The 21,454-nt window shown below is 42.2% G+C and overlaps 1 pseudogene; it reads right to left on the bottom strand.

Annotated features, from left to right (window-relative positions):
- Positions 1 to 7,019: 7,019 nt before the first annotated feature.
- On the bottom strand, positions 7,020 to 9,588 carry LOC144773779 (eukaryotic translation initiation factor 4E type 2 pseudogene; annotated as a pseudogene).
- Between the last annotated feature and the right edge of the window lie 11,866 nt (positions 9,589 to 21,454).

Raw genomic sequence — 21,454 nt, 5'->3', positions numbered from 1 at the left:
TCATCCCTTTCTCTCTGAGAAAAACTGTGGTAGGAGCCTTGGTCTTATCGAGAATAGACTATTGCAATGCGCTTTATTTGGGAGCAGGTGCAGCCCAATTCTCCAAACTGCAATCAATCCAAAATGCGGCAGCGCGAGTATTGCTCAAGCAACCCAAACTCCATCCCACCTCGGCTAGCATAAAGCAACTTCACTGGCTCCCAGTGAGATGCCGGGTTGAGTTCAAGGCGCTTTGCCTGGTACATAAAGCCCGATTTGGAGGAGGGGCTAAGGATTTGCAATCCATTTTCCCTTGCTATGTACCGTCACACCTCCTCTTCTGGATTGGTACATCTTCCAAAGATTAAAAAATCAAGGTGTGGAGGGAAACGCTTTTCCTTCTTAGCGGCTAAGTTATGGAATTCTCTTCTGGTACATTTGAGACTTCAGCTGTGCAGGTCGCTTTTTAGAACAGAAATAAAAACCTGGCTCTTCACTCATCCCTGAGCCTGTCAGCGGCCGTTCCTGGACATCACTCAGCGCCAAGACGCCTCGGCAATAGTGCACTTTATAAATAACTCAGTCAGTCATTCAGTCAGGTTTCTCCCACTTAGCCTTGTTTCCGATCGCTCTTCGTAGCAGCTTTCCCACCTATTAGGCATATTTATGAGGAAATACAAAAGAAGGGGGAGGTAGAGGGATACACTAGGTCCACCCCCTATTCAAACAAAATATCTGAGGTCTCGAAAAAGGAACCTAGCTGGTAAGGTAGATTGTCATCAGTGATAGATGTAATCTTGAAAGGAAAAATGTCCTTTCTTGAGTCCCCTCACTCACCGGAGTTTCCTCACGGTGACATGCTTCATCATAGGGGTCATCCCAACCCGCTGTGGGTTGAGGGATGCTACGACTTGCAAAAATACGTAGGAGCACTTGTAGTGAGGAACTATGTGTGGTGCTGTGATGTGTGTGGAGTGGAGTGATTTAAAAGTACCTAACTAGTGGGCGGAATTACTTTATTCTTGCTCCTAGTTGATATATTAACATTGGGGTGGGTCTCTAGGTCTGCCTGGTTAGCAATGAGTCAGGAGTCCTAGCAGAGTGCCAACATGTTTCCAGCTTACCCCCTAGCTCTTCCTCAGGACACCACAGGGACAAGCCCTGTGTATACCACTCCAAAGTGCGGTGAAAAAATGCCAAATAATGACCATTAATAGAAACCATATATATACAACATATGATAATGTTCAGTAGATATCTGTAATAAAGAAAGAAATATGTTAAGAGGCAACTGCCTGCCCTCTGCAGGTTTTCCTCAAAAGAATATTCCCCAATTGTAGTGCCTAAATAAGAAAGAAACCAAATATTGCACCAGTCTGCATATGAATATATACAATTGTGAGCATGTCTACTGATCTGCGGCAGTTTCCACCCCATACAGCTGAAAGAGAATCCTCCTTTCGGCCAATTTTTGAGATTTAGACCAACTGCACAGCAAAAGAAGATTACAACCAACAAGCAAAGAATCTCTCAGTAAAGCTCATAAAATGACTTTATCCCAAACACTTAGTCACCAAAGCGAAGAAGAGAGCTGCCAACAACAACAGAGAGGCACTCCTGGAACCTAAGATAAGGCAAGAAGATACAACAGGTAAGAGGCCAATATGTATCACCACCTACAACATCGCATCAGATAAAGTAACAAAACTCATAAAGGAACATTGTCAAACCCTAAACTGCGGAATTCTTGACATCCCCAAACCAATGTTTAGCCACAGAAAGGGTTAAAATCTAAGGGACTATCTGGTCCACACTCACCCCAAGATTGAACAAAATCGGAACAAGCAAAGAACCCTTCAAACCTTACCCAATGGACACTACCCATACAGATAACCAAGGCCTTAATGATGCTATTCCATGGGGCAAGCTGTCAAAATGAACCCCACAAATATTGACTATGTAACTACAGCACATCCCCCCTTTCATATAGACCATCAATAATGTCAGTAATCTACTAACAAATTATTTATCTGCATCACATACCCTCCAAATGAGCTTTTTCCACATATACCATCCTATATGTCATTAATCTACTATAACAACAACCCGACCATCTGAATTCAATCACTTTAGGCTACAGTAAACCATACCTGGTCATGTCCTTTTAAAGTAATTCTTAATCGACATATCAAAATAGATAGCCACTTGCTATTTCTTGAACGTAAGATATTCCATGAATATATAGTTTTCTTAAACTGCAAATATCGATCTATATATATCAGGATCAACATTGCAAGTTTCTTTTTTGCTCCCATTTTTTCTCCTACTTCAGGTCACTTCTAATACCTAATGATGTCAACTTCACTTTGTCTCATTGTGTTGTATTGAATGTGGCATACATGCGAAAATTCCAACAGGGATACACTATTGGCACGCATTATGGTGGCAATTTTGTGAAGTCCCCGCTCTAGTCTTTACAACATGACTAGGTGGGAGTACTTCCTTTAATAGCGGTTCCCGGCAGAGAGACGGCACCATCCGGTCTCGAGGGAAGCCGAGTAGGTAACCGGCAAGGAAAGAATCTTTACAAGTAAGTCTGTTCCTTTAGAGGCACTGGAACCGGGGCTTTAACTGTGTTTAACATACACAGCACTGCCGGGGCAGACCGCCATGAGAGTCCGCTACCTACGGAAAAGTAATCGTACTTTCTCTTCCGTTTTCAGATATTTCGCTTATCTCTCTAGCCCCTCGATCTGACCATGAGGCTCAGTTTAGCCTTGTTGAAACGTATGTTTTATATATGTGTTTTGTCCATTGTTGTGTTTAAATGTGCCACTTTCACTAACATGGGTCAATTGCTAATTTCACCGAGTCACTTCAAAACACTGCGCACTAAATACAGCGTCCTTTTCCCCTTCAGGACCACAGGTGCATGAGGAATCACGACTGTATATATGCATATGCAGACTGGTGCAATATTTGGTTTCTTTCTTATTTAGGCACTACAATTGGGAAATATTCTTTTAAGAAAACCTGCAGAGGGCAGGCTGTTGCCTCTTAACATAGTTTTTTCTTTATTACAGATATCTAATGAACATTATCATATGTCGTATGTATATGGTTTCTATTAATGCTCATTATTTTGGGATTTTTTCACTGCACTTTGGAGTGGTACACACAGGGTTGGTCCCTGTGGTGTCCTGAGGAAGAACTAGGGGGTAAGCTCGAAACATGTTGGCACTCTGCTAGGGCTCCTGACTCATTGCTAACCAGGCAGACCCAGAGACCCACCCCACTTTTAATATATCAACTAGGAGCAAGAATAAAGTAATTCCGCCCACTAGTTAGGTATTTTTAAATCCCTCCACTCCACACACATCACCGCGCCACACATAGTTCCTCACTACAAGTGCTCCTACGTATTTTAGCAAGTCGTTGCATGCCTCAAATCGGTTGGGATGGCCCCTATGATGAAGCACGTCACCGTGAGGAAACTCCGGTGAGTGAGGGGACTCAAGAAAGGACATTTTTCCTTTCAAGATTACATCTATCACTGATGACAATCTACCTTACCAGCTAGGTTCCTTATCCGAGATCACCGATTTGTTGTTGCTGGCATATTTATGAGGGCCTTGAGTCATGCTTGCACTGCAACATGATACATGCATGACCCAAAGCTCCAAGTCATATTTAGTAAGCCAGCAAAGCCACTTTGAATGGCTTTGAATGGTTTCATAAATATGGAGGAATCCAATGCAGGGCAAATCACTGTGTTACATTACTCTGCACAAAGCAAGCATTCCATGGGCATTGCGGTGGGTGTCCCCATGCGAATCCCAAGGGTTTTGACGCATTCCCAGATTTACCAAACCTGGTAAACCTGGAAATGCACCAAAAAGATACACCTCAGAAGGTGAGGCGGTACGAGGAGAAATATGTCTAGTCTTCTATGTTTTTACTCTTTCTATGTGTGCTGCATTCAGCAGTAAACATAGAAAGAGAAAAACACCTCTATGAATTTATTTGGTGCAGGAAGGTGCCCCTTTCTGCACAAAAACAACCCTGTATACAACACAGGCATCCTCACACCATGGTTGGCTCTAGGCTGCCAGCGCAGGGGGAAAGGACAGGAATGCACCGTATTGGATAAATACGGTGAATTCCTGCCCTTTCCCTATGATGCAGGGCAGTACAGCAAGGTAACTTGCTGCACTGCCCTGCACCACCTTCAGGCCCGGACTGGCCGTTGTGGGCACCGGGCAATCCCCCGGTCGGCCGCAAGGGTGGGGGCCGGTTTTGGGCCCTGGGGGCTGTTTTTGTTGCAGAGCCGTTTTTGCAGCATAGCTGCAAAATCGGCCCTGTAACAAAATCGGTTGAAAAGCGGCCCTTGCAAAGTGCTGGCCCCCCTCCCGCCCGGGGGGCGGGGGGGCCGGCCGAGCACTTTGCCAGGGCCGGTTTTGGTTCCCAGTCCGGCCCTGACCACCTTTCCCATAAATCTTCCCTGATGAGAGTAACACATTGGGCCCTAACTCAATGAGCTTTGATGGGGCAGTGTGGAGTGGAGAGTCTGCTTTATGTGCCTGCAGTGCGTAAAATGAATCATTAATCCCAATATTTCTCGGAATTAGTGCTTTATTTTCAGAAACCACAGCTAAAGAACAGAAAAAGACAAACCTTGCTCTCTTTTCCGACCTTTACTGTCTGAAAAAATGCATTAAGTCCCAAAAATTTCAGGTTAAATGAATCTCTCCACACACTGCAGGCGCATAAAAGAGATGCCTGGCTTTGCACTACCCCATTAAGGCCCATCACGATATGGGCCTCATGATGCATAAGTACTACACCATTACTGCAAACTGAGGGGCCTATTTACAGGCTGGTTTGTGTCGCTCTTGCACCACGCAACTTGGTGCAAAAGCGATGCAAACCATAAGTCAGATTTATGAAGCCACGCAAGGCCAATCTTCGTTGCCCTGAGTAGCCCCATAAATCTGGAGTAAGGCAACTCAGTGCAAATCACTGAGTTGCCTTACTCTGTCCTAGGAAGGCAATCCATGGTCATTGCGCGGGTGTTACCGCGCAACACCCATGCTTTTTTGCATTCCCAGATTTACCAGAACTGGTAAACTCTGGAATGTGCTTAAAATATTCCACTTCCCAGGAGAGGCGTAACAAGGAGAAATATCTTTGAGGGGCACCTTCCTGCTCAAAAGCAATCATAGAAGGCATATTCCTCTTTCTATGTGTGCTGCGGAATGCAGCACACTTAGTAAGAGGAAGAAACGAGGAGAAATAGAGATATGTTTTCCTTGTTACCCCTCCCCAGGGAAGTCAAAACATTTTGCCGCATTCCCAGGTTTACCAGTTCTGGTCATTCAGGGAATGCGTCGAAACCCATGGGAGTTGTATAAGAACACCCATGCAACGCTAATGGAATGCCTTCGCAGGGTAAAGTAACGCAGCGTTTTGCTCTGTGTTGCCTTACTCCATATTTATGAAACCACTCATGGGTTTGCCTTCATAAATATTACTTAAGGTTGGATTCGCGCATGTAGCACGTTGAATGGTGAAAACAAAACACAAACCTACTCATAAATATACCCCTGAGAGACATCAGTACTTTGTTTTCTTCAGAGCCAGGGATACGGTTCGGCCCTAGGTTAGAAGGAACCCTCAATCCATGCCAGAGACAGCATTAGGTATTGCAGGGCGGCTGGCAGTTGTGACGCATTATAAGGCACCCCCCACTTCCTTTGATGCCGGTCCAAAGATAGCACAAAAACTTTAATGTATTTGAACAGGTTGAGTGTTTGAATTGCTTGAGTGTTTGAACAGCTACATCCTCGAAACAGAACCGAAGGAAGAAGCAATGACTTCAGTGTTTTATGTTGGGACCAGTTCAAAGGACTGCTCAGTCTCTGATAATGTCAATGACCACCCTTCAATTTCAATTTCTTTTCCAGCAATTGGAATTGTTTTCTTCCACAAACTTCATCATAGCCAGATGAGAGCTTGTTCTTTGACCAAGAGACTGCACCTTACCACAGATTTTGGGCCAAATAAAAAAAAAATCTGTGAGTAGTTGTGTCCTTAGATGTAAATTGCACAAAATATATATTTTTTTTAGGAGATGCATTTTTATTTAAAGCATTCAAGACTAAACCTACAATGTTGCGACTGAAAATAGTTTATAGTGATTGCTTTGGTTTCCAGTTTTCATTTTGTCATCTTTATGAGAGAGGCAATTCTGGTAGTCTACGGAACAACTGAGACCACTAAATTCTATGTAAGCTACTGTTAAGGGAAATGTGAGCTGGTCCAGCCAATCAGAGGAAATCCACTGAAATATGAACGTTACAGTAAACACACACCCTCATTCCTTCTCTCAGCTATTTTAAATGGCATTTTAAGTGTGCCTGTCCTGCTGAGACAGTTAATCTGTACCAAAATGGTCTGGATCTGCAGTCACAAAATAAAAAGGCCTCACCACCAAAACAAACATACACTCAAATATTTTTTCGAATATTTTTTTTTATAAAGGTGTCACCATTTTGAGTAAGGGTCTGACAACAGGTGCATGAGGTTACAATTTTTCTCTCAAAAACTTCGAGGCTGTAACTTTATTCAGAGCAACGGCTGCCTTTTATTTATACACCAGATTTCTTGCATTCTGATTATTTATTTTTTTTACAATTTTATATAGCGCAACTCGACCCGAAGGTACTGGAGCACTTTACATGAGCACCAGTTACATACTACAAGGACACATTAATTTTTTGGTAGGCACAGGGAGATTTAGAGAATTTTCCCGGAATAACAAAATGTTGAGCCGACACCGAGACTCGAACCTGGTTGGTTCCCCAGTTCCAAAGTCGGCAGCTCTGGCCCTTAGGCCTTATCCAGAACTTTGCCCAAACAGTTGCCTGCAGACACTATCTTTTGTACGTTCAAGACCATTTTGAAAGGTAACCTAACAGCACTTGGTAAGTGAATCGGATCAGAAGACCACACCGGAGACAGCACATCTTTTATAATAAGCATTAGCTCCATGAGTCCACAGGAGTGTTCAGCTTCCATTTGCCATAATTTCTCAGGTCAAATGGCAGCTTGCCAGATCTATGTTCATCCTCGGAAAAGGATTGGAACAAGTTGGTTTTCTTAGGGGGAACATTTCTGTTGCAGATGCTGGAGTTATCTGTGAGGCACTCATTGCGTGTCTTGCACTCCATGGTGGCATTTAGCAGCAGATTTAGCACACACCACAATGTGTCTCCAATACACGTCGTGGTGTGCTGCTGATTTGCAGTCTTATTCCAGATGACAAGGATGTCTTCCTGAAATTGGATGTAGACTTTCACGCCGCTGATCTCCCATCATGAACTGCTCCCCCAGCATGGCTAGGATGACGTTCTACCAGAAACATGAGGCCAATACTTTTCGCAAGCGAATGTTACTATTTGCCCCCTTCTTGTTCACCTTATCCTCCCACATTGGTTTGATGCCTTCCTGTGAGATTGCCTTTCCTCACCAAGTGGCTGTACAGCTTCCAGAACTGCTCCACCAAAGCAACAGTCCCAAATTGCTTGATATTCTGTTCATAGTTGGTGGTGCTCGCTGGATTGCTGGGAGGGTCCACCGGGAGTACTAGAACGTGTAATTATACTGACGGGGTGTTTATCTACTCCTGCATCTCCCCTCTCCTCATTGAGCACAGCCAGGCGCGGCATCCCCTACTTCTGCTCCAATATACTTTTAAATATACAAGCCTGATTTACAAGGCATTTTCTCTAAGTAGTCTCCAGAAGTAAGACAAGTTACTCAGGTAATCATGAGTAAACACAATGGGCCTCATTTATGAAGGCCTTGCGCCACTGGTGCGTCACTTTTTCCCATTTTAAAAGTGACGCACCGGCGGCGCAAGACCTTCATAAATAAGGCCCAATGTACTTCTGTGAATTCCCACATGTCATGTAAGGTCCTTCAGTCTCATTATAACTTTTTTCAGAGATCCCTCAAGGTCCCTCAGAGGTCCCTCTATCATCCTCACTGTTCAATATATTTATTTCAGACCACTGTTGAGCAACATCTCAGATTCTACATGTGCCCAGATAATATTTATTTCCTCATCTGAGGATGCTAGATGAAGGAGAGTTTCCTTGTTTGAATGTTGTGAGGACCAAAATCCTGAGAGTGGCAGTACATTGTAGCTTCTATTTACCTGGCCAAACAAACTGATAGTCTCACCTGCCACTAGTCAGGCCGCCAAGCATAGTGAAGTATGGTTTGACACCCACCTGTCGTTTGGCCACCACATTTGAACAGTAATTAGAAAGTTTTCACATGCTGTAGCCATCACAAAAATTTCAATAGTCTGGTACTCTTGTACAATTGAGGCTTGCCGACTGCAATATCACCTATGTCAGTGCCCATAAGCAAGAGAGATTGCATAACGTCAGAGTTTGCAAAATCAAGCTAACAGACTCTGCATCAGCCTCAAGAAATCAGATCACAGTTCTCAAGCCTTCTGAGAAATGTCACTGGCTTCCAGCAGTACTGAGAATAAAATTAAAATGTTTTTACCATCAAGAAACTTGGTGAGATCCCAAATATGTACAGTCCCTGTCCCCGCCATATTTTCTTAACTGAAACCTGAGATTCAGAAAGGCAAACAGTACTGTACAAGCCAGAAACAATTGCAAGACACATGTCGGAAAATTGATCCAAGTGCACGGTTCTTACCTCTGAAAAACTCTTTCACAAACTGGCTCTGTTCAAGGAAAAAAAAACTGAAACCCTAAATATTCACTGTGACTGTCCTGTTCCAGCATGAAGGACCCAAGATTACCACCTCCCTGCTTCAGAGACAGTGTCTACACCAGAAAATGCGGGTGTTGAATAACCAACCGGGGACTTAGTCCCGACCCAGGCACTGTCTATCTTCTGCTAAGAAAGATGACAGGGATTCCTAACATCTCCTTGCCTTCCATGATCACTAATAAAATAAATAAATACATACATACAAACATGCAGACATACATGTATAACAAATGCTTGCTAAAACAAACCCGGCATCACTTTACAGTCCATGGATCATAGTCCCTCTCACAAATTGCAGCTTAAGGGGCATGCATAAGCTTCACTTCTTCAACTAAATCTTGAATATGTGTGTACTCATTACATTAGTCTTTGCACTGTAGATCGAAGTAGGTAAAAACGTTAACTGTGTGTTGTTCTAATAGCTAAAGCCATTTTCAAACCAGTGTTTGGAGCTCTAATAATAATATTGACAATCGATTGCAAACATCAGTGTATACACTGGATCATGGCTTCAGAAAAAAGTTTAGAAAAACTGTATTTCATCTTTTAACTTTCATAGTTTGCTTTAGTTTTCCTTGTCCTAGTTGCCATGAGGTTGTTTCCAACAAGCATGTTTTGTATTCTACTTCAAAGTTACATTTCCCAGAAATTGACTTATGAATGGTAGTGTGTCTGTTAGCGAAACAACCATATCCCCACTCTTACCTGCACGTGTAAATGAACCTTGGCTGGAGCTGTCCTTTCCAAAGGATTTGCAACAAATATCTGAAAACCGATAACCTTCAATGACATTAGGGTACTCCTTTTGAGGTCTCAGATTAGCCAAGTCGTTTTGATTTTAGTAAAATCGTATGTAAAATTCAATTAGTTATATGGTCTTTCAGCCAGTCGCTTATTCCATTGGTCTATTGTATCATTCACTGTTTTCTTTTGCACACTGCAGCAAACAGCTTGAGATAATCGGTCAGCCCACTTCAAACATTGGCAAACTTCACTGGGAGTGACAGCATTCTTGTTTCTCAAAAGGAGCACATCCACACACAAAGCAGTTCCCATAAGTGCCAGGGACTCCTACTGCAATGTGTGCTTCAGAGATCAACAATGATTTTGCTTTTTTTTTATGTTTTCTTAATATTGGCACAAAACGTTTTATGAAAAACATGGATAAACAAAACAAGCATTTCCAAAGCAAAAATCCTGGGAGCCAATGCCAGACTATTTGACTTAGCTAATGCTTGTTTTACTGTGGTGCCAACTGGAACCAATCTGCTAGCATTTGGCCAAAACAATAAAATAACATGTCTGCCAGTGTTTTCATTCCTAGTTTTAACTCATTGTTACATTAAAACAACTATGTTGTGCTATGGTCTACTTCCACAGCTATAAAACGTTATATACACTATTAAAATGGAATTATAGAAAAGGACCCCAGTTCAAGCCCAGCGTGGACACTGTGGTCATATTTATGGGGATATTTAAATAGGCTTCGGACACCTTTTCAATGCTGTAAAGTGGTTAACTACATTCCTTAGAATGTTTTTATGAGTTTGCACGTAAAAGGCAAATTCTCTTTTATATGTTTAGGAACAGCCTCCAGATAAGTCACGGTACAACGTCAACAATAGTCTAACTTACTGGTCTCAAGGTTTGTGGGTTGTTTTCAGTTTGACTCAATGGTTTACTAGATAATGTTGACATTAGAGCATGTCTAGAGTGCACCCAAAGCATTCAGTTGCATTGCTGTTTTTTTTTCAATTTACTACAAGCGTTTAGTGTACACTTCATACACACACCCAGACACTTTTTCCTGAGAAGGAGTGAATGAGAGATTGTCTTGTAGCCTGATACTACAGCTAGCAGTGCTGGACTCTGCAGCTACCCTGGTTGTGACAGCTACTATTGCTAGTCTTCAGGGAGTCTGTAACCCATGCCTCTGTTATATTTTATTTATTAACAAAACCAATATTGGTATCAGAGCGCTTTACAGCATAACAATAGCAAATACAAATAGTCATTGGATAATAACACAAGCAGTAAAAATAGCAATCATAACAGACAAAGTAAGGGAGTGCAGGGAAACTGTGGAATCAAGGTGCCTCAAATAGGAGGGAGACTAGTCAATAATCTCATTTTAACTTCTTTTTTTTTTAAGATTAGGGGCATATCATCAAGGAACGGCGATAATTATCGCTAAGCGCACTTAGCGCTAGGATAATTATCGCCGGGTAACGTGGAATGTTATCGCTGAGATAGCGTGCTATTAGCAACGCTTATCTCAAAAGCGATAAAATTCCAAGCGCTAACTGCCAAATGTGAGATTTTCACTGGAAATCCAGCGATAATCTCACAAAGTTTGGCGTTAGCTTGATGATAGGGCAGGGCAGACTCAGCCATGATATCCACCTTACATAGGATATCATGGCTAAGTCAGTCACGAAGCAGGCGTAAGGAAAGTAGCGATAACAGAGGTTATCGCTACTTTGCTTGTCGCTCTGCAGGTTAGCATGCCCCTTGTTCATTGGAGAAATGTCGTTTAGCGACATTTCTCCAGTTATGTCAGGGCAGGAACGCCATTAGAGATGCAAAGCTGGGCGTTCAGTAAACAGGCGCTGATGCAAGGTTTCACGCGATAGCGTGACTTTGCTGATTAGGCGATAAAATTATCGCTGCTTTTCGTCCGAAAACGGACGCAAAAGCGGCGATAATTTCATATCGCCTCGTTGATGATATGCCCCATAATGAGGATTTGGTCCTGGGCTCCGGAGGAAGAGATTTCCAAATTTTTGGGCAGTCCCGGAGAAAGATATTTTGTACGTTTTCTTTTTGTAAAATTTTTGGTGTTTCAGTAGAAGAGAGCTAGTACTACGAGACAATCTGTTCCCTCACATTGTGGTGGATGGCTTTGTTTGTCATGCAGACTATTTTGAGGTGGATCCTCGATTCATAAGGTAGCCAGTTCAGGGAATGAAGGGCATGGGTGATGTGATCCTTTGTGTGCCTGTGATGAGCCATGCAGCCGCATTGAGGATAGCCCTCAGAGGTGCTAATATTACTTTCGGTAGGCCCACAAGGGTAGCATGCTCATAGTCAAGTTATAGAATGGTAGTGTGGTCAAGTATATGGACTTAATAGCTATTTACTAAGGTATGTTGTAAGAAGGTGCTGAAGAACTTTGCGAGTCGGGTAACACGCCGCCTCGTGCAAGTGTGATGGATGGAATAGGGTGTCTGCCATATGGCCTACGTGGGTAATGGGAATGTTGAGCTTGAGTGTCAGGGTTGGGCTCATATATCGTGTTGCTGTTCAGTTGGAACATGGTCTAGCAGTTTGGGGTGGGTTGTTCCTATTTGAGTAGGACCAAGGGTGACTTGCTTATGGCTGGTTAACATAATGTAATATGATATGCACGTTTGTAAACAGCACTTTCAACATTTGGAGCACCTCATCGCTGAATAACAGGACGGTAATCAGTGGCTGAGATTGATTTAAACATTCCATCCATCGTTTTTTCCTCTATCTAATGCCTTAAGTGCAATGAGTATGCCCAGGCATGGGTTTTGTGCTCACTGTGCCACAGGGCTTAAATTATACCTCGCTGAAGAGGCCTAAATAGGAACTACCAGCTAGATTCATCAAGCTTAATTGCACTCGCAAAGGGCCAGAATCTGAGAATCTGGCCCTTTGCGAGTGCAATTTTTGCATTTGGGATTCATCATCCCAAATGCAAAATTCGCTAATAAAGAATTCGCACATTTCCGAGGAAATGCATTTAAGGAATCTCTATTTGAGATTCCTTAAATGCAATTCATTAACCATTTCTACATTGCGAATTCGCAATTTTTGGTCGCTATTTACCACGAAGTCTGACTTCGTGGTAAATAGCGAAAAAATAGAAAAAAGCACTTTAGTGCATTTTTCTCTATTGCATGTTACACACACACATGTCCTTTGGACATGTGTGTGCGCAACACCTGTGTAAATTTACATTTCAGGGGTGCTACAGGGTATCCTTTGGACACCCTGGCACCCTTGAAATCGCAATCTTATTTGCGATTAGCTAATTGCTAATCGCAAATAAGGAATAACTCCCCATTCATTCCTATGGGCCTTAGGCCCATAGGAATGAATGGGGAGTTATTCCTTATTTGCGATTAGCAATTAGCTAATCGCAAATAAGGAATCAGTGGGAATCGCAATAATTATTGTGATTCCTACATAATTCCCGTTTTGCGAGTCTGTAATAGCGATTCCTTATGAATCGAAACGGGTCTGTAATAGCGATTCCTTATGAATCGCTATTATAGACTCGCAAAACGGGTCTTTCATGAATCTAGCTGAAAGTCAATCTAGTGGTGCCAGCGTTCCAATTTGGAGGGAACCTGGCAGGGCATTTGGAGCTGGGCTGTCCCTATTGCTGCTGGACCAAGGGTAATTTGCATATGAAAGGTTCCTCTTTTAGGTGGCATGTCAGGTGAAAAATAGATGGGCTGGAATCTGTTTGAATAGGCTTTCTGTGACTATTTAATGCTTGTATTACCTGTTTTTGTTTAACATGATGTTATCTGTGTAAATAGAATGCATTTGTTTTTATATGATCTTAAAATTGTTGTATCTACTTTTGTGATATTTTTATATTGAAATAATCATAGATCATCGAAGAGCTTTCAGTGATCTTAACAGAACTAACGGAAGACATGGACAAACTTACAGAAGAGCTCTCCAAAATGATGACAGCAGATGAATTAGACATAGCCCTGAAGGACGTCAAGGAACAAATAGATCGCCACACTCAAGAAGTCAATGAGCGGAAAATTAGAAAATTTAAACGAGACACACTCGATTATAAATTAGGGGAAGTGTACACATGGGCAGATGTGTACGCACAAAGAAGAAGAAATCGCCCTTACACTCCGTTCACAGACACCTCGTCATCAGGAAGCCATGCGACAAATCGACCACCACCCAACAAAAATTATCCACCAAGGCAGGCAACACAAGTTGAGAAAACGGGCAGATCAACAACCAGGCAAGAGGGAGCAACAGGCACAGATAAACCGACTACCTCGGCAGGTATCAACACTACAGACGAGCATTTTTTAGAGGTAGGCTCAGACCTACAAGAAGATCCAGGTGGAGAAAAAGAAGTTCCAAACACACGAAGTGTCACAACAAAAATAAAGGAGAAAGAGAGAAAGAAAATCACACCCAAGAACACCTAGTGATCAATATTTCAAAGCACCGTTTAACGCCACAAGAGCTGAAAGTTTTGGAAAAAGGCACTTCTTTCGTACCGACAACCCCTACTAATTCACTTGAACTTGACATAAGTTTTTTCAAACTGATGCGCAAATTGAGGCTGCGCTATTTTTTTATCACATTGTCGATAAACCTATCACAACGGAACAAGATCAACTGAAAGGATTACGAGCAAGAAGCACGTACATGGCTCCCACAAGCCATAAGACCTTAGATCTTTTTGAAACCTTGGTGAGGCAAGATTTAAATAGGCTCAAGTTTGATAGAAAATCTAGGAGAAACCTTACCAACAAGGATTTGGATGTTCTGAAAAAATTGGCACACAATAAAGATATCCTTTGCACCAAAGCAGATAAAGGCGGAGGCCTAGTGATAATGGATGCCAACATGTACCAACTTAAATTAGAAGAACATTTATCAGACTCTAACACCTACACTGAACTAAAAGGGAATCCCACCAACGAGTACGCCAAAAAATTGAAAGAACTGGTTGTCCAAGCAAGGGAGAATGGCACCATTAATGACAAAACCAAAAACTTCTTGCTCAAAGAGAATCCTAGCAGCCCTACGTTTTATATGATCCCGAAGGTGCACAAGAACTTATGGGACCCTCCACTGCGTCCCATTGTATCTACGAGGAATAGCATTCATGAAGCCACTGGTCAATTCATTGACAAATACATGCAACCCACTGTACAAAACATGGCTACATATATTAAAGACTCGACAGATTTTTTGCTAAGATTGAGTCTTTTGGAAATTGATGCAACAGAAGAACTAATACTATGCACAGCAGATGTTAAGGCTTTGTATACCTCGATCCCCCACGGGGCGGGTATAGAAGCGATGGAACAAGCAATTTTAACCACCGAGTATGATGAACAAATGCAAGTCTTTCTGATGGAGTTGCTAATTTTCACGCTCTATCACAGTTATTTTAAGGTCAACAACAAATGGTACCAACAATTGGTCGGAACATCAATGGGCAACTGTGCCGCCCCGGTATACGCCAACCTATACATGAAGGCATATGAGGAACAATTCATTTTGAGTAATTCCATGTGGACTAGCAACTTAAAAATGATAGTTCGTTACATTGATGACATCTTTATTATTTGGAAGAACAGTGAAGAATTACTTCAGCGGGCACTAACTGAATTGAATGAGAAAAACGAGAGAATAGAACTCACCTGGGAGATGTCTAAGTTTTCCATCAACTTTTTGGATGTTCAGGTGAAGTTGCAACAAGGCAAAATAGAAACAGAGATGTACAGGAAACCCACTGATAGAAACAATACGGTTCACTTTCAAAGTTTTCACCAGGATTCTTTAAAAACCCATTTACCGACCTCACAGATGATGAGGGCGAAAAGAATCACCTCTGAGACAGATAAAGTGAAAAACACATTGGAATCCATGGGCGAAAGATTTCGCAAGAGAGGTTATCCTATAGCCCTGATCAACAAATCTATTGACAAGGTTCAAAGTATCCCTAGAACAGAACTTTTAAAGACTCGAGTCAAGTCAAAACAAGAAAGGATGACCATAGTGTCTAAATATTCCACAATGAGCCATAAATACAAGCGCATTATAAGAACGCATTGGAATATTTTACGGGCAGAAAGTGATTTCGACAAAAGTTTTGAACAACAGCCGATTTTTGCTTTTACAAGAGGCAAAAACCTTGGAGAACTGCTCAAACAAAAGAAACTGAAAACAGAGACATATCGAGGCACTAGACCGTGCCTTCAGTGTGGGCACTGTAATAACATTATCAGAGGTAACTCCATAACACATCCCATGAAAGGACATCAGATTAAGCTTCGCGTGAATGCAACCTGTGACACGGCAAATGCCATATACATGTTGAAATGCCCCTGCGGGAAGGTTTACGTGGGAAAAACTACCCGCAAGGTAAAGACAAGACTACATGAGCACAAGTCTAATATCAGGACAGGTAACATCAAGTCAGCAGTAGCAGCTCATTTCAAGGAAGAAAAACACAATGTGTCTCAACTACAATTTGTAGTTTTGGAAGTCATCGACAAAATTGAAGGACGGGACAATAACAAATTTCTCCTTCAACGTGAGAACAGTTGGATGTATCTATTAAATTCCCATAAGCCTTTCGGGCTTAATGATCGCGTTGAATTTACTTGCTATCTTTGAACATTGTGAACTGGCACAGATATACGTATCTCGTTCTTTCCTACAGGTTTTGGATGCTTGAGTCATTTATTATTATAGCACACAGGTGTAGCAGTGTCACCATACAGCCATGTTCCATTGCGTAGTTTTGTTTAAAAGTTTGCATGTTATTTTAGATATTTTTTTGGGTGTTTCACAAACATTGTAATGTTTCTGTCTCACATCGCTTTAAAGCTTACTCAGCCAGTGCACTTTAACCGTTTCATTATATTCAGGATATACATGCAGGTCCCACACGAACAGGGAGAATTCTGCACTAGTAAAGAGCATATTAACTGCCAGAGGTTTAAGTTTCTAGTCTAAGCGATGTTTTTTCGATATGATTTTGTCTCTTGTTTAGCTTGAGACAGTAGTATTAAGGTTTGAGTAACCAGTATAAGGAGAACTATAAGCGGGTGCCATTTTGGCGTTTTTTCGGTTTTTAAATTGCACTGAGTACGTTTTCACTTGGAACACCACAACTTGAGCACATTATTTGTATTCTGTTTTGATGCATACAGACAATTAAGTATGATATATGCTTTTTTGGTATGTGATACTATACTATTTCAGTTATTGATATAAAATATCATTATGCCTTGTTTTCAGCTCATATGATCCCTGATGAAGGTCATAAAGACCGAAATGCATTGGATTGACCTGATGTAAATATATGCATATTCAGAACGTTTAATCTAAGAAGACGAATGACAAAAAACCATGAAATAAACAACGATATGAACTGGTAAACTTTCATGTGAATTAATTTGTGGAACGCTGGGCAATCCCCAGTCGGATTACATAGCAGTGCATCAAGGGATGCTCTCACCTGTTTAGAGGAGGGCACAACTTCATATATTGAAATAAAGCCATTCATTCATTCATTCAGCCCAGAGTCATTTCCAGTAACCAAAATCTATAAATGGAGTACAGATTGGTCGGAAAAGAAAGTGGTAATTTCAGATAAGACATTGGCAATTTATTTACATTTCAAATCAAGTGGGCCAAGCTTCTTCCAAACAGACTAGAGGTAGTTGGATACTCTCTTGCACTTTCACTTGTTACACAAAGTCCAAAAGACCTTTAAAATGACTGGCATGTTTCCTACTCACCACCTGTGAACCTTTAAATTCATACATAAGTGGGCAAAGGACATCTGATGACAAAGGGTCAGTAAAACTGAGCTCTCACTGAAAGGTCAAGCTGATAACTAACTTTCAGGCCTAAGTTTATTTTATTAGTGGTGTTCATCCAGCTATGTGTGGCAGTGGAGCATGGAGGGCCGGACAGGCCTTTTATGCCACTGGGCATTTCCCAGGTGGGCTGGAGCCCTTGGAGGCCGATTTTGAAAACCCAGGGCTGCTCCTGATGCCTCGGTCACTTTTTCCAGCTCCATGAGATTAATTGCAGCAGGTGCAGGAAGGAGAGAGAGGGAGGGGGGGAAGAGAGACAGAGATAGATAGAGAGAGAGAGAAGATTGTATCAGGAAAAGGGAGCAAGGCTGGTTTAAACAACTTTTCCCAGAGCTGCTTTTGGTTCCTGAGTCCGGCCCTGGAGCATTGCACATGGCAATAGCATATGTAGCCAACACGTGAGGCCAGAGAGATATGCAGGCACCTTTATAATGATAACTAAGGACAATCAACACCACCAAGGAAAAACACAGCATGAATCTGGGGTGAATATAGGGTCCTATGAAGACTGACATGAATGTGTGGAGACTCTGTGTCTTCATGGCAGAGAAGTGAACTCCACGAGTTCAAGTGTCACTTGACTGTCGCAGAACCATAAAGAAGTTCCTATCCAGCCCTCACTCCATGATAGCAAGGCCTCGTCAAATACTGGGCCCACTGTACAGGATATAAAAGTAAGAGGCCGCAGAGCGCATCCCATTCATAAGATTAGACAAACTGTTCCCATAAATGAATGAATGAGTCATAGGAACAGGATGTGGACACACAACACTCCTATCTCTGTTCCTGTGGCTGGCCGCTGCAGCTGTCGGAACACTGGGCCGTGACGTGCTTTCAATCACAGCTGAGAATGAATGAAATCCCCATCAAGCACGAGCTGTCTTCTGCTCTACACGCAATTCACGGACGACGGCGCTTTTATTAGAGCCGCCATCTTTGCAATATCCTGTCGACAACATTCATCATACAGTATTTTGAAACCAATGTATGCTCTCAAGCGTTTGTGAGATGGAAAGAAAAATACAAGTTGTTTGTGTTACTGGCATGGGTGAAGCACTTTAAAGTGGGGATATGCGCGTCTGCACATGAAATTAAAGTTATAGAGGCCAATACTTTTGCATTTATCAGGAAAGGTGTGTTTTGTTGGCAAGACGTGTGTATGCAAAATCGCTTTTAATAGTGAAAGTTAAATATACATATACGACGAAGACGTCACTGGAAGTTACAGCTTCTGAAAAGGAGGAGAAATGTTTTAATGGGCTGCTGCCGCGTTTTCTGATTATCGGGTAAGCTTGTCAAGTGTTAATATCAGCACCGTTTCTTCATGTGACCTTGTAATTAAGATGTTGAATGCCGAACCAAGGGTGTATGCTCTGATGGTACCTTCTCTACCTCACCAAATTGTGTGATATTGAGAAAATTATTAAATAGACCAGTACCGAATATTGGCGATGATAAATGGAAGCTGAACACCAGCATCCAGTCCTGCATCAAAACGGAGAAATCACATTTCTGAAGTATTAGAACATAGTTTGGGTGGAAGTGGAAGGTAATTTATGGTGAAAATAAATGTCCCCAATAAAAATGTATAGTAACGCGCTTGTGATGGGGTGCAGGTGTCTGGATAGTCATATTTTTTTACTTCCAGTCCTGGCAAATATCAGTGAATTTAACACACCCTACATTTCAGAGAGACTCGACTGAAGATAGAGGTAGGATAATGTTCTTGTGTTCCAATTCAGAATTTGTTATCTGCTCTTACCAGAAAGAAATGTAGTAAACACAGATGACCTGTTTGTTAAATTTGCATTTCATTTCTCCTAGCGTTTTATCATGCTGTGTTTTTTATGTGTCTAGCAATCAATTAAGTGATTCAGTCAGGATTAATCAGTGACTGATACATTTTATGAAATAGTTCTTTTTTCACATAATGATTTACTGGAATACTATTACATCAGAGTTAATATTCCATAAGTTCAATATCAAACTCAAATATCTGGGGCTGTGGGTAAAACTATGCATTTTTTTTTTATTTGGCCTCCACTCTCTGAATGGGAGGTTAAAAAAGGGTCAATCACTTCAGAATATTCACTTTCTAGCAGGTTCAAGTACGTTTCTAATCAGGGAAGTATTATTAAGGAATTGTATGCTGGGTGTCATACCCACCCCCTTTTATGTTATGTTATGTTAAAATTATTTATACCGCGCTCGGTCACCAAACGGTTTCATGGCGCTCATAACAAATGCGGAGGGCAGGAACGGAGTTTACTCAAACGCTGACTGAAAAAGGAAGGTTTTCAGCGTCCTGCGAAAGCCATCATCAGTTGAACAGTGTCGGAAAGCAGTCGGGAAGGAATTCCAAATCTTAGGGGCCAAAAAAGAAAAACAAAGACCACCGTGCTTTTTACGTTTGATTTTAGGGATGACTAATAGATTGTGTGAAGTGGAGCGGAGATCTCTCAGGGGCACGTATCGCTTCAAACAAGAAGAGATGAAGGCAGGAGATTGGTCAGACAGAGCTTTAAAGATCGGACAACCAAGTTTAAAGGTGCAACGTTTGGCCACCGGGAGCCAATGCAGGCTCTAAAGCAGCGGCGAGACGTGCTGGTGTTTAGGCTGATGGTAGATTAAACGTGCTGCCTGATTTTGCACCAGTTGCAACCTGTAAAGATGGTAGGCAGGAATTCCCACGTATAGAGTGTTGGCATAGTCAATTCTGGACATAACGAGAGCCAGGATGACAAGTATAAGTGCGTCTCTGGTGAGGAACCTGCTAATCTTGCGTATCCTACGCAGATGGAAGAAGCAGGATGACGTGACAGCATTTATATGAGGCCTCATAGATAGATCACCAGAAATGACTATGCCCAAGCTCTTCACTGAGTTGACGGGGCAAGGTGAAGGCCCTAGTGAGGGAGGCCAGAAGCTGGCATTCCATGGGTTGGTTGACCCGCCTACCAACATCAGCTCGGTCTTGGTCGGATTTAATTTGAGCTGACTATGGTACATCCATTCCGAGATGTCAAGCATGGTAGTCTGGAACCAAGTGTGAGAGGATAAGGAGGAGTCGATAGGAAAAATTAACTGCAAATCATCCGCATAGTTAAAAATTGTAGCCGAAGATTTGCGAAGAGAGGCGATTAGGGGCTGCATGTAAAGATTAAATAATAAGGGGGATAAAGCGGAGCCCTTTTAATAAAATAATATGCGATACTAAGATGCTATATTACTTACAGAAGCAATGACAGTAATTAAGAGGTGTTATTCATTCAATCGTTAGGTCCTAATGGTATTCTATTAGCTGTACTAACAAGCATTAGCAAAGCCAATAGGTTTCCCTTATGCGAGAGCAATTGGCTTTGCCAATCTCTTTTGGCCATGTTGTACACTAGCGTGGAGTGGAGTAGAGTGAAATGGCATGACATAGAGTGGTGTGGAGTGGCGTAGAGTGAAGTGGCATAGGGTGGAGTGGCATACGGTGGAGTGGAGTGGACTATAGTAGAGTGCAGTGGAGTCGACTGGGGTAGCGTGGAATAGAGTAGAATAGAGTGGTGTAAAGTGCAGTGGCATTAAGTAGAGTAGTTCAGAGTAGAGTGCAGTGGTGCACAGTTGAGTAAAGTGATGTAGAATGCAGAGGTGGAGAGTTTAATTGCGCAGACTGATGCAGAGTGCAATATAATGGCATAGAGTACAGTGGCCTAGAAAGCTGTAGAGTGCAGTGGTGTTGAGTAGAATGGTGCAGAGTAGAGTAGAGTGCAGTGACATGGAGTAGAGTAGTAACAAGTAGAATGTGGTGGTGTAAAGTGCAGTGGTGTAGAGTGCAGTGCTGTAGAGTAAAGTTGTGCAGAGTAGATTAGAGAGGTGTAGAGTGCAATGGTATGGATTGCAGTGGTACAAAGTTGAGTGGTGTAGAGCACAGTGCTGTACAGTGGTGTAGAGTACACTAGAGTGCAGTGGCCTAGAGTGCTGTAGAGTGAAGTGGCATGGAGTACAGTGGTACAGAGAAGAGTGCAGTGGCGTAG

The sequence above is a fragment of the Lissotriton helveticus genome, chromosome 8 (genome assembly GCF_964261635.1).
Source record: "Lissotriton helveticus chromosome 8, aLisHel1.1, whole genome shotgun sequence".
Lineage (NCBI taxonomy): Eukaryota > Metazoa > Chordata > Amphibia > Caudata > Salamandridae > Lissotriton > Lissotriton helveticus.
This window is presented reverse-complemented; position numbering and strand designations above follow the sequence as displayed.